The sequence below is a fragment of the Zootoca vivipara genome, chromosome 1, assembly GCF_965207765.1.
Source record: "Zootoca vivipara chromosome 1, rZooViv2.hap1.1, whole genome shotgun sequence".
Taxonomy (NCBI): domain Eukaryota; kingdom Metazoa; phylum Chordata; class Lepidosauria; order Squamata; family Lacertidae; genus Zootoca; species Zootoca vivipara.
In genome coordinates, this window is record NC_142582.1 from 49093353 (window position 1) to 49110384 (window position 17032).

At 44.4% G+C, this 17032-nt stretch overlaps 1 protein-coding gene across 13 annotated transcripts in view; it reads right to left on the bottom strand.

The window, feature by feature from the left end:
- Window positions 1–17032, bottom strand: part of TNS1 (tensin 1) — a 310381-nt gene that overhangs the window by 239129 nt on the left and 54220 nt on the right. The gene's annotated exons all lie outside the window — the stretch shown is intronic.

Sequence of the window (17032 nt, forward strand, 5' to 3'; positions counted from 1 at the left end):
TCTCCTTGCTTCTTCTTGGGTCAGCTCCTTCACCTCCAAAGGAAAGGGGGAGGGGCGGTGCCTCTGGAGAAACCCTCTCTTTATGGCTGCAGACCCCTCCCCTCCAGGCCCCTCCTCGATGGGCAGCTGCATAACTTTGCCGCGCTTTTATATAGTTTAATGGTTGAAAGGCTGCCGGGTTTCAGCTGCAGCCCCATCCCCACAAGAGGAGCAAAGGGAGGAGGAGGGAGAGAGAAATGAAACACACTGCTATGCTCCTCTGGGGGAAGCTGGGGCTGGCTAAGCACGAAAGGACGCTGAAATCGTATTCAGGAGAGTCTAGCAGATTTAGACCCACAACCCACGAGCAATAAAATCCTTACTGTGAGAAGCCTGTCTCTGAACCTGCGGCAGGCTATCTGAGCATAAGATATTACAAAATCAATCTCCAGGACTGAATTCTTCTGGGTGGTGGTGGGAGTGTCAACGCCATCTCTGAATACAAACAGCATCATTTTGGTGTTAAATGAAGACTAACTTACAGCAGCAGATATTCAGCCAGAGGCTTTGATTCTTTGCTCTTTTAAGTCATGGAATCTGGTTTCTGGCCAGTCACTATTTATGCCAAAAAATGGCATTTGAGTTAAGTTCTAATGCAAAAGCAACCAATTCACCATGAATTCACTTGTAGGGCTTGGGTTTGGGGGATAGAGAGAGGTCTGGATCTTTTGGCTGCATTTCTTTTAACATGCGTACAAGCACAATTGTTGCAGTCTAAATGTCAACATCAGATATCTGAATTAGGATTTTGATATTTTTTTTTTATGACAGGAACTATTATGACGAAGTTTACTTTTTGAAGACAGGGACTAGTACAGCCCATGCCATGTGGAAATGTAAAAAGGAAGAAAGTGCTTGAAAAAGAGATACAGTGGTACCTCTGGTTAAGAACTTAATTTGTTCCGGAGGTCCGTTCTTAACCTGAAACTGTTCTTAACCTGAAGAACCACTTTAGCTAATGGGGCCTCCTGCTGCTGCCGCGCCGCCAGAGGACAATTTCTGTTCTCATCCTGAAGCAAAGTTCTTAACCCGAGGTACTATTTCTGGGTTAGCAGAGTTTGTAACCTGAAGCATTTGTAACCCGAGGTACCACTGTAAATACATATTCTCTTAATTGGTTTTGGAAACTTGCCAAATGCATTCTGCTTCTGGAAAATAAGGTGTGTGCATTAACTTTCCTGCATTTTTTGCAAGCACCTTAAGACAGGTGGATACATTCATACTCCCCTCCCCCCTCAAAAAAACAAGTCTAATTGGCTCTTGGTTTCAGCCTTAGATATCTCTTATTTCCAACTCCTGCCATACAGAATACCCAACATAAAGAAACAGCCATCAAACCATATTGCCCCAGGTTAATGTGCCTCTAGGCCCTGCCCCAAAGAGAGATTCCTCCTGGAAGCACCATTCACCTACGGAGCTTATAATCAGGGCTGCTATAATAAATAGCTGTGCAAGGCTTGGAGAGGCAGAGATGTGAGGGAGCATCAGAGGAGGGGGGGGGAGGAAAGAAGGACAGAGGGTAGTGTTACCCACAGCACCTCTGACCATCATTCAAGGCATCCCAGGGTGCCACAGCACGCTGGTTGAAATCCACTGCCTCAATATGCAGAAGAGAGGCGACTCCTTCCATTCCCAGTCCACTTCCTGAAACTAGACAGTAGCATGAGACTGAAAGAAGAATATAACCTTGCTACAAATAGGCAAGTTTGCACACACAGAGACACACACAAACCAAGGACAACTAGCTGGGTGGAAGAAGAAGAAGAAGAAGAAGAAGAAGAAGAAGAAGAAGAAGAAGAAGAAGAAGAAGAAGAAGAAGAAGAAGAAGAAGAAGAAGAAGAAGAAGAAAAGAAGAAGAAGAAAGAAGAAGAAGAAAGAAGAAGAAGAAAGAAGAAGAAGAAGAAGAAGAAGAAGAAGAAGAAGAAGAAGAAGAAGAAGAAGAAGAAGAAGAAAGAAAGAAGAAGAAAGAAGAAGAAGAAGAAGCCTTAATTTGGCAAATCTGGAGCAGCTGAATTGACCACATGTGTCCTCCTCACTCTCCTACTAGCTCAGCGCTGATTGTTCTTTTTTCTTGGGCTTCCTTGAGCCTGCTGCCTTGGCGTTGCCGGGTCCTGCCAATTGAGATCCCTTATTAAAAACAGCTTGGGCCTGGAAGTGTGCTTACATTTGGTTCATATTTCCTTCCAGCAACACACAGAATTCGGTTCACGTTCGATTTCCAGATTAGACAAGCCTTGGAAACGCAGCAGGGGGTGGACCAGTGATTGGCAGCTTTGAAAGAAAGGAGTAAATGTGGGGGAGAAAAGAGAAAAGCAGAGAGAGGGGGGGTTGGCTGATGTGCTGTACAATCTTAACTGAGCTAAAAGACCTAGACCTATGAGCCCTGAAATTGATATGGGGAGGGTCTGTAGCTCACTGGCAGAACACATTCTTTGCATCCAAAAGGTCCCAGATTCAATCACCACCATCTCCAGTTTAAAAAGGATCTCAGGTTAGCAGGGCTGCAGAGGAAAATGCCTGAGTCCTTGAAAGCTGCTGCCAGTCAGAGTAGACCATACTGAGCTTGATAAACTAATGATCTGGCTCCGTTTAAGGCAGTTTTATATGTCCAATTATTGGCCAATAAATGCAGCCTTGCAAATACAGTGGTACCACTAGTTACGAACTTAATTCGTTTCGGAGGTCAGTTCTTAACCTGAAACTGTTCTTAACTAGAGGCATGCTTTCGCTAATGGGGCCTCTTGCTGCCGCTGCGCCACTGGCACACAAATTCCGTTCTCATCCTGAGGCAAAGGTCTCAAAGGTTAGCGGAGTTTGTAACCTGAAGTGTTTGTAACTCGAGGTACCACTGTATGCCTACAGACATTCCTAGCCTGCCTGTCTATATATACCTACATTTGTGGCAAATGGGAAGCCCAAAGGGGGGGGGACTTTCAGTTTACAAAAACTTATTTGCTTGGGCACCTGAAGGAACAATCTGCAGTCCTAAGTGAACAGTCTGGGGACAAAGTCTGAAACTACAGGACACAGATATCACCGCCTCTGTGGGATCCACATGAATTTCCTACGGAAATTGGTTGCATGAGGGAGCTCCTCGCACAGTGCTGCCCAGTATGTCATTCACCTATACCAGTGGTTCTCAAAGGGTGTGGCGCACCACACTGGGGGGCCATGGGGTATCCTCATAATCATATTAAAACGTAGTTGTGTTCTATGTTGTTTCTTTTTGTTTTCCAATGTATTTCTTCAATTAAAAAAACTTTGTTGTGGTGCAAGCAAATTTTTATTCTGAAAGTGGGGCCCGGAGAGATAAGTTTGAGAACCATGAGCCTATGCTATCAGCCGCCTCTGGCCCAATGGCTACTGCAGAATTGACATTGGCTTAGGTCTGACATGGCCATTCAACATTCGTCTTCATCTGATAGAACCAAACCCACAACTGGGTCATGTCCCAATGTAATGTGGCTCGTATATCAGCAGCGCCATTTCCTTCCTCTGGTGGTATTGCTTTTTAAAGAGGAGAAGAATATTAGGGAGGGTTGAAGAAGGAAAGTGAAGTGGGGAGGGACAGAGAGAAAATGAGAAAGATAGTCGGCGTGCAAACAAGTTAGTCCCAAGCCTTAGGCTGGGACAAAATGGTGAGTCCCAGACAACAGTACCACTATAAACAGCTCACTAGACATTACCACATCAGGACAAAGCCCAGTAGGCCCAGTTTATCCCTGGGTTTAAGGATTTCTTTCAGAATATGTCAGTGTTTCCTGTGCACCAAGGGAGCAAGCTCAACTTATTACCACACACAAAAATGGCGACCACACCTTCAGCTCTCCATCTCCTTCCAGAACATTCTAAAAGAATTTACCTATCTCGGTGTCACTGCCATCACATACTTCCCCCCAGCCCTGTTGCCAGCAGCCAATGATATTAACTGTGGTGGTAGGAAAACTCAGAAATGTCATGCCATGGGTTAAGTTTTACTAGACATTATGAACCAGGAGCTAAACACTGATATGATCAAAGCGCAGCTACCACTAGACAGGCCGAGGGACATTTCCCATGCTGCTGATTTCTCCAGGTACAGGACTCTAAAGGAACTTAAAGGCAGCATCCATTTAACAGGAGATTATACTTTTGCCATATATGTCTCAGGTTCTGTTGTGCTACCGACACAAAACAGGAAGTCCTAAGGTACACCACACCAGAGATAGTCAGAGTACATATCTATTAATATAGGCTACATTCACACCATCTATTTCAATTGTTGTTGTTGTTGTTAAAGCACTATGACACCACTTTAAACAGCCATGGCTTCCACCTTAAAATTCTGGGAGCTACAGTTTGTTTAAAGTTGCTGAGAGTTTTTAGGAGACCCCTTTTCCCCTCACAGACCTATGACTCCCAGAGTTCCTGTGAAGAGGGATTGGTTGTTAAAAAGCCACACTGGGAACTGTAGCTCTGAAATGGGAACAGGGGTCTCAGGGCCCTTAAACTACAGCTCCTTGAATTCTTTGGGGGAAGCCATGACTCCTTAAAGTGCTACAGTAATGCTTTAAATGGATGGGGTGAATGTGGCCATAATCACACAACTGGGATACCTGCACAGTTGTGACAGGAAAATCATAGGTGCCTATGGGGCCATCTCTTAAAATAAAGTATATCTGGTGCCTCTGTTAATTAGTTCATTTATACAGTTGCCCCACTCTTTGTCACAACATTTTCAAGACCAGGTTAGGGCAAGAGACATGCCGTGCCAGAGTCCGCTCCATTTGCTGTGCTCCCTGATGCAATGAGACCTTCCAACAAAACCAGAGGCGGCAGCAGGCCTGGAGGACAAGGGACCCCACTCGCCAAGCCCTGTCTGTGAAACCACAACAATGCCGCCTTTTATCCAGTACCACAGCAGGGGAGAGAGGAACCACCACAGCTCTGCCTTTCCTTCCCCTCTGCTCCTTCCAAACCGCAACCCCTGCCATGCCAAGCCCCAGCATGGAGATATCAGTCAATGAAATGGCTTTGCAGATTCTGGTGGATAAAACCCAGATTTTGGCATCTTTAGGGAATTTAATGGTCTGTCATCCAAATTAAAGAATTCTTAGTCAATTAATTGCAGGGGTTTCATTTGTTTAATTGACTAATCAATTGTTTGGGTTGAATATGCCATTGTTATCATCCTGGCATCAAGTTGGGGCTTAATTCATTTGCCCAGGCTTTCCAAGTTTTGTAAGCTGATTAGGGCTTAATCTGCTCTGTTGTTTTCAGCTGCTTTATTTGTTTCATGGCGCATTTCAGTATGTATCATTATTATTTCATTATTTGGTTTAGTTGTTTTACCCTGTGTTCTGTATATTGCCCTGCTATCTGTACTGACGAATGTCAGATTCTACACATAAAAAAATTCCTTCCAGTAGCACCTTAGAGACCAACTAGGTTTGTCATTGGTATGAGCTTTTGTGTGCATGCACACTTCTTCAGATACTAAGTGTGCATGCACATGAAAGCTCATATCAATGACAAACTTAGTTGGTCTCTAAGGTGCTACTGGAAGGAATTTTTTAATTTTGTTTCAACTACGGCAGACCAACACGGCTACCTACCTGTAACTAGATTCTACACACATTTAATAAAACAAATTAGATACTTATTTTTATTTGTTTAGCGGGGGAAATTCTCAATCATTTTATATTCAAAAGAAGTTAAAACTGATTTCTAAAATAGTAATAAAGTACAATACAATATAGTAATAATAAAATAAAATCAATGTGAGTAAACAGTGAAACCACTAGAATTTGTGTGGCACCATATTGTATTTTTTTTTTCATTGAAAACTCCTTCTGTATATTTTCTTTAAATAAAAAAATTCTGTATGCCTTAATTACAATTATGAAATGTATCAGCTTCTTCTTTCTATATTTTCATTCTCTTCTCCTTTTCTCACCTTTCTTGTCCTTTCCCCTCTTTTTCTTCTCTTTTTCTTTCCTCCCATTATCTGAAATACATGCTGTATCTTTTTTGATGTACCTTACACATGGGCGTAACCAAGGGTGGGCAGGGGACAGCTCCCCCCCAACCCCGATCAAGTAAAACAATAGAAATACTAAACTAACTGACCAATCACATCGGTTCTGCCTCCCCTAACAAAAATCCTGGCTACACCAGTGACCTTACATGACTTTTACTTTTTGATGACCTGTTGCCATCAATGTCTTTTCTCTCTCTCTCTCTCTCTCTCTCTCTCTCTCTCTCTCTGTTTTTTTAAAGGAGGAAACATAAAAATCCTGAAGCAAACATATTTTGATGTTCTTTTGGTGGAGACCTAAATGCGTGGGAGCATTTGCTTCTGTTTGACGGGGAAAAAGAAATGTCTCTTCTGATACTGTGTTTCTATTTTAATTATTTAAAAAAATCAAAACAAAATCTGCTGTCCACTTAACTGGGATACCTTATCAGTCCATCAAGAGTGATTTTTTTATTGTTTAACTCTAACTGATTAAATGTTGGAACTCCAACCTATGGGCAACGGGAGCATACCTAGACTCACAAAAGGCATATCGTATATATCTCAGCATGCCCAGTGCAAAATGAATTTGGAAAGTGGAGGGAAATTCCCTTTAAACCAGCCTTTGCCTGATTGGGAGTGATAAGAGTTACAGGCCAAAGCATCTGCAAGGCACCAGATGGGTGAAGGCTGCCTTAAGCAGGGCTACTCTGTAAGTAAGAAAGGCACCCTGGAGAACTCAGCAGCCCATTCTAGTGATGTGAGTAGCTACCCTGTTTCTCCAAAAATAAGACGTAGCCATAAGACGTAGCAGGATTTTTAAGCATTCAATGAATATAAGCCATACCCCGAAAAATAAGACATAGTGATAGGCACAGCAGCAATGCCAGCCATGGCAGGAAAAGGAGGGAAAAAATAAGACATCCCCTGAAAATAAGCCATAGTGTGTTGTTCTTTTTTAGGAAAAATAAATGTAAGGCAGTGTCTTATTTTCAGAGAAACACGGTAGGTTCCCAGGTCCTCTGAAGAAAGAGAAGGTGGTGTTTCAATATCCCTCTACATGTGTGTCTTGAAGAATGCATGACAAAAGAGGAGAAAGGGCAAGGGAAACCAAATAAAGCACTTTTTGTGTATTCTCTCCCACCTATATCAATGTCCCTTTAAGTCATTCCGAAAATGAAAGCTGGTGAAACAAGATTCAATATTTTACATTTTGCATTCAAGGCACTTATCCATGCCAAGTTTTAGGGCTAAACAGTAGGTTTCATTCATCTCTGTTCAGAAGTTCTGATTGTAATTGACTTGCAGCTGACATCTTGGCAAGCTTATCCTGCTAATTAACTTGCAAGGGAGCTCTAGTCTTGTGTAGCACTTGCAACTCAGCTCATGAAAAGGGCACTTGCTGTGCTCTTCCTAATTGCCAGTAGCATCATCAACTCAGATGGGACTGGAGAACCTGCTTATCATTGCACTTAGGTGAAAACAACTATTTGCATATTTCTGATCCATTATAGTACCCAAACGCACCCAGCCTAGATTTCTAGTTAGAGATGGCAACCCCAGAATAGGTTCCTGCTATCATAAAGGATCCAGTTTTATTGACGCCCTAAAGGAAGTTCTTGCTAAGGAAAACGGAGGCATGCTTCAGATTTCCTCCATGCAAAATGTACACATTCTAAAGATCCTGGCCAAACATTTGACTGAATATGTTGGATTATCCTTCTCTTTTCCTAGATAAGTTTCCCCACAACCTGTCCAAAATGTAACTTCAGTGGATCTATCCTGAACAGGATCAGAAAGCTACACTAGATATCCAAGGTCCTCAAGCTCATTTTGTGTCAGAATTTCCTAGAATTCAATGTACTGTATCCCCAACAGAGGCCTCACAGGCTATGCACACACCATACATTTTAAGCATATTTAAAGCACATCACTACCCAACAATGAATCCTGGGAACTGTAGTTTGCTATGGGTGCTGGGAACTAGAACTATGTGAGGAATAAACTATAGTTCCCAGGATTCTTTGGGGAAGTCATGTGCTTTAAATGCTTGCTGTGTACACAGCCACAGTCCCACTCAATGATTTTGAGAGAATCCACAAAGTCTCTAACAGAGTCACAATACAGTGTGATCACATTGCATTGATATGCCTTTGTCTTGGGAAATGGTGGAATTCAGAGAAAATCTTGATTTAGAGCCTCAAAACAAACAGTGCTGGAGGCCATAAGGTGGATCCTGAGTGCTCTCTCCCATCCACTTTTTTTTGGTTCCCTGCCTCCCTCTCAGTTTACAGCTGTGCTATCAAAGAGCCAGCTCATTAAAGCCCTTTATCACCTCATAAGTGCTTTTACTGCTGTTTCCCCTCCTGTTAAAAAAAACTTTACAAAGTGATAGTTGTAGCCAATGCAGTTCATTGCCCAGCTGATCTCATTACATGGTGGGACAGCCTCCTCCCACATCCCTGCCCCAAAGCACAGGGGAGACAGGAAAGAAGGCCACAGGCAACAGTTGCCAAACTGGAGACTTGAAGACGATGCCAATATCTTGGGAAGAGAACACAAATGTTGTGCCTCCCCAATAGCCTGTTCATTCCCTTCACCTCCTATCCTCTTTTGCATGCTGCCTTATAACAGAATCATATAGCTCAGCCAGTAGAGCATGAGACTCTTAATCTCAGGGTTGTGGGTTTGAGTCCCACTTTGGGTGGACAATTCCTGAATAGCAGGGGTTTGGACTATATGACCCTCCGTTGTCCCTTCCAACTCCACAAATCTGTGGTTCTGTGTTTTGCCCATGTTGCAGATAGGGGAATGCAGTCTGAGATATATCAGCTTCCTTAAACCACAGCATCTCATCTCCTACACTAGGGATGGAGAACCTTTCTCAGTATGACAGAGCCACATTCCCTCATGGGCGACCTTTCAGGGAGCACATGCCAGTGCTGGCCAGGACCAGAAGCAAAGGTGGGTGGAGCAACAGGTGAGACTCTGACAGTTAAAGTTAGAGGCTTCTACATGTACCCATGTTCCACACAAATCTCTACTCCTACCCTCCAGGCGAGTAAGAGGCATTGTCACAGTTCAAAGGCACATTACAGAAAGGCAAAAGGCGGGCATGGGGAAGGACTCTTGAGGGGCATAGCCTGGGGTTAGGAACGTGGACTGGGAAGTGGAGAAGGACTGGGAAGACTCCTAAGGGCCAGGTAGAGAGGTCCGGAGGGCAACATTCAGCCGCTGGGCCCAAGGTTCCCCACCTGTGTCCTACACCAACGCACAATGCAGAAAGGTCAAAATAAAGAGTGCAAATGCTGGGTGGTTACATGAGAAGCAAGTGTTGCATGCAAACAGCAAACCAAAGAAAAAAACTATGGCAATATATGCCAAGAACAAAATAGAGGGAGATGGGAGGCAATGAATACAATAGGCCAGGCATCCCCAAACTTTGGCCCTCCAGACGTTTTGGCCTACAACTCCCATGATCCCTAGCTAACAGGACCAGTGGTCGGGGAAGATGGGAATTGTAGTCCAAAACATCTGGAAGGCCGAAGTTTGGGGATGCCTGCAATAGGCTGTCAAGAATGCACTTTCCATCACTCCCAGTATCAGCCTGCTTCTACCAGGGCCATCTTAAGCGTAGCTGGCGCCCTGGCGCCATGGTGCAAACTGTTCCTCCGGCGCCCCTCCCCCCCGTTTCCGAATGCGCAGCTGTCTGGCGGGCGCAGCATGGCTTTCGTGGGCGCTGCAGCACAGCGCCCACCCACCCCTGGCGGCCCGGTGCCCTGCGCCACCCAGCCTTGCCTTAGGGCCAGCCCTGGCTTCTACCAAAGGCCTGCAGAACAAGGCTTTCCATTCATCTGCAAGTACAGAAGGAAGGAGGATTCGGTGCTACATCCGGAGACTCCAAAATAAACTAGTGCTAGTCCCACTCAACTCTTTGGCTGCAAGATATTTGTTTTTAAAATAACATATTTAAGATTGGATAAGTGCAATTTTACGATAGAGTAACTATGAGAATTTTCATAACACAATTGGGCATTAATAGAACATTAAGTCACTTGTAGGTGGGAAAGACTTCCTGTCTAAAACCCTGGAGGTCTCATGCAACAAACCCACTTTTTGCTGTAAGGAAAGCAAGGGGGTGCACCGAAAAGTGTGGGGTAACACTTGCTTTGATGCAACATCATCTACTCTCCCCACAAATAAATCGGGCTGAACGAATTCATTAGTGAACACTGTCTATTCTCTAGGCAAACAAATCAGGCTGAACACTCAATGAATAGATCATCTGGAAGTGGCCACAGAGGTACCAAAATATCTAGGGCAGTAACTAACAGCAGCGATGGTCAATTGGTATTCTTATGGACCAGACCAGATATGCCCCCCAAAGTAACTTCACATAACTCCAGTGGCCCTACAAAACTTGAAAGTATGGCAGGAAAAAAACTGCTCAAGTTATTGCATCAATAACTCATGTGCAAAGACGAACAACTACTGTCCGTCTGCCTCTTGAAAAGATTGTGCAGGAAGCACATTAGCTACTTCCTAGCTCTGCCACCCCCACCCCCACCCAATCATGATCTACAATCCAAGTGCATGTGTTCCACTGCTGTGGAGTTCTTACTACTAGTGCCAACTTTTAGAACCTGACCATCCACAAAGAGCTGAGATTGTATGTCAAAATACCCATTACCAGACTATTGCCTGAAGAATAGTGTGATTCCCAAGAAACTGGCCATCCTCCAGCTTACATTGAACAAAGGGAAATATTGAATAAATTACAGAGCACTCAGAACCAGATGAAATTCAAAATGGCAGCTGAAATCAGGCTCCCAAGACACTGGAACTGTTGGGTGGAATTCTTCCTACGACATTTGCATGAGCTCCAGGAGAAAAGCAGCAGGCAAACATAATAAACAAATGTGAAAGGAGTCCCCCTCCCCACCACCTCTTTCTCTCTTGAGTGAAAGGAAGGAGGGAGATGAATATGCTCAGGCAATATTTCATCAAAGGGGCAGGAGGATGAAATTTCCAGGCCTATTTGGCTCAAAACATAAATGTATCATCTTTTTTTAAAAAAATTAAAAAAGAGGTCCACCCTGCTCCCCAACCCAGATCCTTTAAGAAGACCCTAATGAAGGTTTCAAATGAGAGACTTCATTACACTCTGGGCATCAAAAGGAGCTGATCCATCCAACAAGACCCCCTTGCTGGGCCAAGAGGCTATTTGGACCCCTCATCAATCAGCACTAGCTCACTAATTACCTTTAATGGCAGCCCAGGTGTCCTGTTGTAAGGGCCAAGGAGCCAGCTAGACCACTTCGGCGCTCCCGCCTGCTCCATAAATCTTAGCCATGGCGCATTCACCAGCATAATGGATCCAGGCTGCCCTTTGGTGCTCTTCTGAGGGGAAGGGTCAAGAGGCAGGGGGGGGGGGTGAGGGTGCAGTTCATTAGCATGATTTAGGGAATCATTAAGAGGTGTAATGGGGAGAACTGCAGATTAGCCATTATGGCATTCCCCCTCCGCCAGGAATGACTCCGGCCACCTAGCAACCAAGAGGCTGGGGGAGAGAGAAACGGGAGACACAGGCAATCCCAATTTGCAGTTGCATCGGGCTCTCCACTTTTCACCCCTTCTTGGGCAAACTGGCTGTGCGTGCGTGCGCTTCCTCATTTCACCAGGTCTCAAAATAGCCTGGGGAGCAGCATTTGGGGGGCACCCTCTTCCCTCAGTTTAGTAATCTGTCCCAATGTAAAAGGTGGTCATTTCAAGGGAAGTCCACCAACTCAGTTTATCTGCAGCTGCTGTAGCAGAGGCGTGAAAGAACGTTTTGCAGCTCAAAGGTCACATTTCCTTTTGAGGGTCCCATGCTTTGGGGGGGGGGAGCAACAAATGCTAATGTTACCTTTCTATGACAACTAAGTTTGATCTATTACAAACTTAGTTGGTCTCTAAGGTGCTACTGGAAGGAAAAAAATTTGTTACCTTTCTTCAGGCATTCCTATACCATTTCTGGGCAAGCAAGGGGCATTCTGGGCATTCATGTTCCAGCCAAGCAAAAAATATTCAAGGTGCATTGCAGGACCAGTGAGGGATGTGGCCTGGGAAGAGTTCTGAGGGCCAGAATGAAAGGCCAGGAGGGTCTGAAGCTCTCCATCCCTATTGTAGCATGTTCCCTGTGAGATGGGTGGTTAACATCAGCCCCAGAATGGGTTTATTTTCCTTTAAGAGTAACATAATGATAACCAAAGGCTTGGCTTACAATATGCCCACAACATTGGCAGTTGGAGAAAAATGACCAATGCCAATCTCATTTTAAGGGATGGTGGGTGGGAGTCTCTTCGGGATCCTGGCTAGTCTTTCCCAACCTGATGCTTTCAAGCTGTTTTGGACTGCAACTCCCCATAATCCCTGAAAATTAGCCACCCTGGGTTGGAGCTGATGGGAGTTGTGATCCAAAACATTTTGAAGGCACCAGGTTGGGGGAATCTGGTCAAACCTAGACCGAGTGACAAGCATTACAAGGGCTCTGAGCCATCTCTGCGCAAAGGAAACTAAAATGCTACCCTATTAATTATGCAAATTAAATTTGAATGTGTATTTACTTAGCCTAGATTATTCTGCCTCTAGAGGCCTAACTAGATGTTACAGAGGACGCACGGCTGACACCAAGCTACATCTCCCTGGTAAAATCTAGCAGAAGAAGCAAGCAAAGTGTGGAGATTTCCCCTGTTTCGGTCTTGTTCAGTAGGTTCGCTCCACCCCATCTGCCGGCTGGTTAAACTTAGAGGGCATCTCAAATTAATTAAAAATTGATTTTGCAATTGGTGCATTAGTTTGCTGCAGTTTTCAGTTTGCATCTTCCATTTCCCCATCCCCACTTGCATAGCCACAATGCACACCTGGGCAATTTGCATGACGGTTTAACTCACAAGCACTTAAGGGAATCCTAGTGAGACTCCTGCAAACTGCATGTATACAGTACAGTGATCTGAACAAAAGTCTGAAAACTGAAAACCCGAAGGACGGCAGATCACTCAGGTGTTGCTACAACTCCAGGAACTAGTTCAGGTGATGCAGAATCCCAAAATCCCAGCCTTGCCCCACTCACTGCAACTAGCTACTAATGAATTGCAGCTGGAAAATGTTGTCCACTGTGAAGTCTCTCTTTAAAAACAAAGCAAAATGTGTATATTGCTGAGAAAATGTGTGGGAGAAATGTAATTCAGCAGCAGTTATTCAGCCCCCAGTAGCAGCTAGCTAGGCCCTAAGATTAGGTGTGTGGTTTTTTTTAAGCACAGGGAAGAAGACAGAAAGCTGAATCAGACCATTGGTCCTTTAGTCCACCTAGCTCAGTACAGTGGTACCTCGGTTTATGAACACAATTGGTTCTGGAAGTCTGTTCATAAACTGAAGCGTTCATAAACTGAAGCGAACTTTCCCATTGAAAATAATGGAAAGTGAATTAATCCGTTCCAGACGGTCCGCGGAGTAAGCGTTCATAAACTGAAGCAAACTTTCCCATTGAAAGTAATGGAAAGTGGATTAATCCGTTCCAGACGGGTCCACGGAGTACTTAAACTGAAGTGTTCATAAACTGAAGCATGGGTGTAATTGGTTCCGGAAGTCTGTTCATAAACTGAAGCGTTCATAAACTGAAGCAAACTTTCCCATTGAAAGTAATGGAAAATGAATTAATCCGTTCCAGATGGGTCTGTGGCGTTCATAAACCGAAAATTCATAAACCGAGGTGTTCATAAACCGAGGTTCCACTGTATTTATCTCACTGATTGACAGTGTGGCTCTCCAAGATTTCATTCTCCCAGGGGAGGTGGGGTGTGGCCCAGGCCTACCTGGGGGAAACTGAGTTCCGTTTTGCTTTTCATCCCAGGGAAACAAAGGAAATTTGGGAGCAGGGTAGAACTGAAATATAAGCATGGTTAACTTTCTAAGACTTTCTACTTTAAGAACATAAAATGCACTCGCCGTGTATTGGCACACAAAATTATAGTGTTTACTATGTTTTTAAAACTTAAACATGTAACTGCTTTTATGTACCATTCAAACTATAATTTAGCTTTACTGAACTGTTTACTCTACACATCCAGTGACTGTGATGAAGCAACATGCCATTGCAACCAAAAGTATCTAAATGTACCTTAGATTTTGTCAATTTTAGCAGGGGAGAGGGTAAAATAAAAGTTGAAAATAGGAAGTATCAACCTTCACAAACAAAAGGAAGTTTTCACCATTCAGACTCAGAAACAGTATTCCACTCATAATGGATAATGCTAATCAGCCTGCAACAGGGGCAAACTAGGTGACATTTTAAATACTTGTTTTTAAGTAACTGTCATGGTGTGGTGGGAAGACTCAGACACACAAAAGATTTGTTTAACCCTTTTCCCCATATGAGAACCCCATCACACACATACACACCACTTTTCTATTCTTTTTTTCCTCTTCTCCTAGGTCTTTACGTCTAGAGTAGGAGCCAGATACCACCAGCCAAGATTGGGAGCAGGAGTCTCATCTCCTGACTCTTTGAATTTTATTTATGAACTCGCAGCTGACTCATCCAACCAATATTCCAATTTTTTTTATAACAGAGGCGTGCCTAGGCTCCCATGCACCTGTGGCAAGGAGCTGTATCGTTGCCGCCACCATCTTCCCCCCCACACACACACCTCCAGTCCCTTGCACACTTGGCAAGGAGATGTTGGGCACCCAGAACAGTGGAGGAGCAGCCTGGGGGAGTGCAGAGGGGCAAGCAGCCCCCTAGCCATTCCAAGGCAGAGTGGAGAGGCATGATTTCTGCAGCCCCCTGCCCAGACCCTGCGTCCTTGGCAGAGGCCAACCCAGCCAACCCATAGCCACACCCGTTTTCTAAGTAACCATAAGAACTAAAAACACAACTTCTTTAAATACAAAATCAAAGATCTTCTGGCTGCCGAACTCTACTACAGATTGCGTAGTAATGCTGTAAAACTTCAACAATAACAAAATCCATCCTGCTTATGGAATACTTCTACTCCATTTTCACTATCTATGTGTCTTGCAGTCTTAAGGCAGAAACTGAGAACAGCTCATGGCCAAGACTGCCTTGGTCCTGTATACCTGAAGGAGCGTCTCCACCCCCATCATTCTACTCGGACACTGAGGTCCAGTGCAGAGGGCCTTCTGGTGGTTCCCTCACTGCGAGATGCCAAGTTACAGGAAAGCAGGCAGAGGGCCTTCTCAGTAGTGGCACCCACCATGTGGAATGCCCCCCCCACCAGATGTCAAAAAGAACAACTACCAGACTTTTAGAAGATATCTGAAGGCAGCCTGTTTAGGGAAGCTTTTAATGTTTGATGGACTGCTGCATTTTAATATTTTGTTGGAAGCTGCCCAGAGTGGCTGGGGAAACCCAGCTAGATGGGCAGGGTATAAATAATAAGTTGTTGTTGTTGTTGCTGTTGCTGCTGCTGCTGCTGCTGTTATATTGTCTCAGAGCCATTTATATTCATCCATTGATTCGCCTAGTTTTTGTTGAAACCCCTTCTAATGTTGGCAATCACAATCCCACATTAATGGTACACTGTGTTAAGCAATGGTCTATGTTAAAGTTTTTGACTGCTATATTTCACCAAGGTTTAATTTGAAAGGGTAAACAAAATGTGCTCTACCTATTTCTTCCAAAGGGCAAGTACCAAACTGGGAAGAGGAGACCTCCATATATGCTTATCTGAGTCCTCTGGCAAAAAGAAAGGATTCAAATTTAACAGATCAGTTTTGTGAGCTGAGAAGTCCTGGCCTTTTAATACAGTCCTCCTGCAGAAGGGACCACCAACTGGTGGACCTGAGGCTACTCCTCACCCTCCAACAGATGGGTATCATCTGCCCCACTAGTTGCCAACCCAGAGGCAGCGGGGTACTGTTGATGGACAGGCAGCAAGTCTGTTTTAGGGGGTGATATTGGGGAAACCTCTTGCTGAAATAGACCTCCAATGAAATTCCTTCCTGGCTAGAATCCTGGAGCATTCCACACTCCTGATCATTCCTGTCCTCCTCTTCTTCGGTGTCCTTTTTCAGAGGAGGCAGCTGGAACTGTGCACAAGATTCAACAGAGAACCATTGCTATTAATATTGCTCTATCTGCAGAGAGGCTCTGGGATGCCCCCACCGCACCCCATTATTCTATTTCCTAATTGTCCCTAAAATTATGTTTTACATTTTTGACAGCAGCAATGTATCACTGCAGTGTTTTGTTTTGTCCTCCCCCCCCCCCAGTCTATGCAGTCCACAGAAATTCCAAGGTCTCTCCTCGCAGCTCCATCCTGATGCAGGCTCGCTTCAGAAGAGACAAAACCGACCACCTGCCATTTCCTTGCTCCTCCTCCTGCTTACCAAGAGGCTGTTTCTGTGTATATTGCCACCTAACACCTCTGAGTCTTCCATCTCCTAATAATCTTACCTTGATGTCCTTGCCTGGAGATTGGCCCCCTTCTCTGTAAGGCCTTGAGATGAGGTGGAATGGAAGAGGCAGGATTTTTGAAGGCTTCTGCTTGGCTTTCCCACACGTTATGAAGCAACTCCCCTTTGAGGAGAGCTTACAGCATTTGGGGCTTTTGAGTTTAGAGAAAAAGCAGGTCAAGAGGCAAAATGATAGATGTGTGCATGGTGTTGAGGAACTGGATAGCGAGATGTTTCCCCCCCCCCCATAACACCAAAATATAGGGACATCCAATGCAGCTGAATCTTGCAAGATAGAAAAGAAAGTACACCACAAAGTTAAAATATCAATTTTGCACCCACAAAGAGTAGGGCTGTGTGATATCTGGTTTTCAACATTGTAATATATCAGCAGCTAAACATCACAATATACCGATGTATCACAATGTCTGAAATAAGGATGGCGCTATGTAGAAGCATTGGCTGGCTTCATGGTTTTCCCCACATTGTGATTTTTGCATAACACACACACATCATGATTTGTGATATATTGCCAGATCAAAA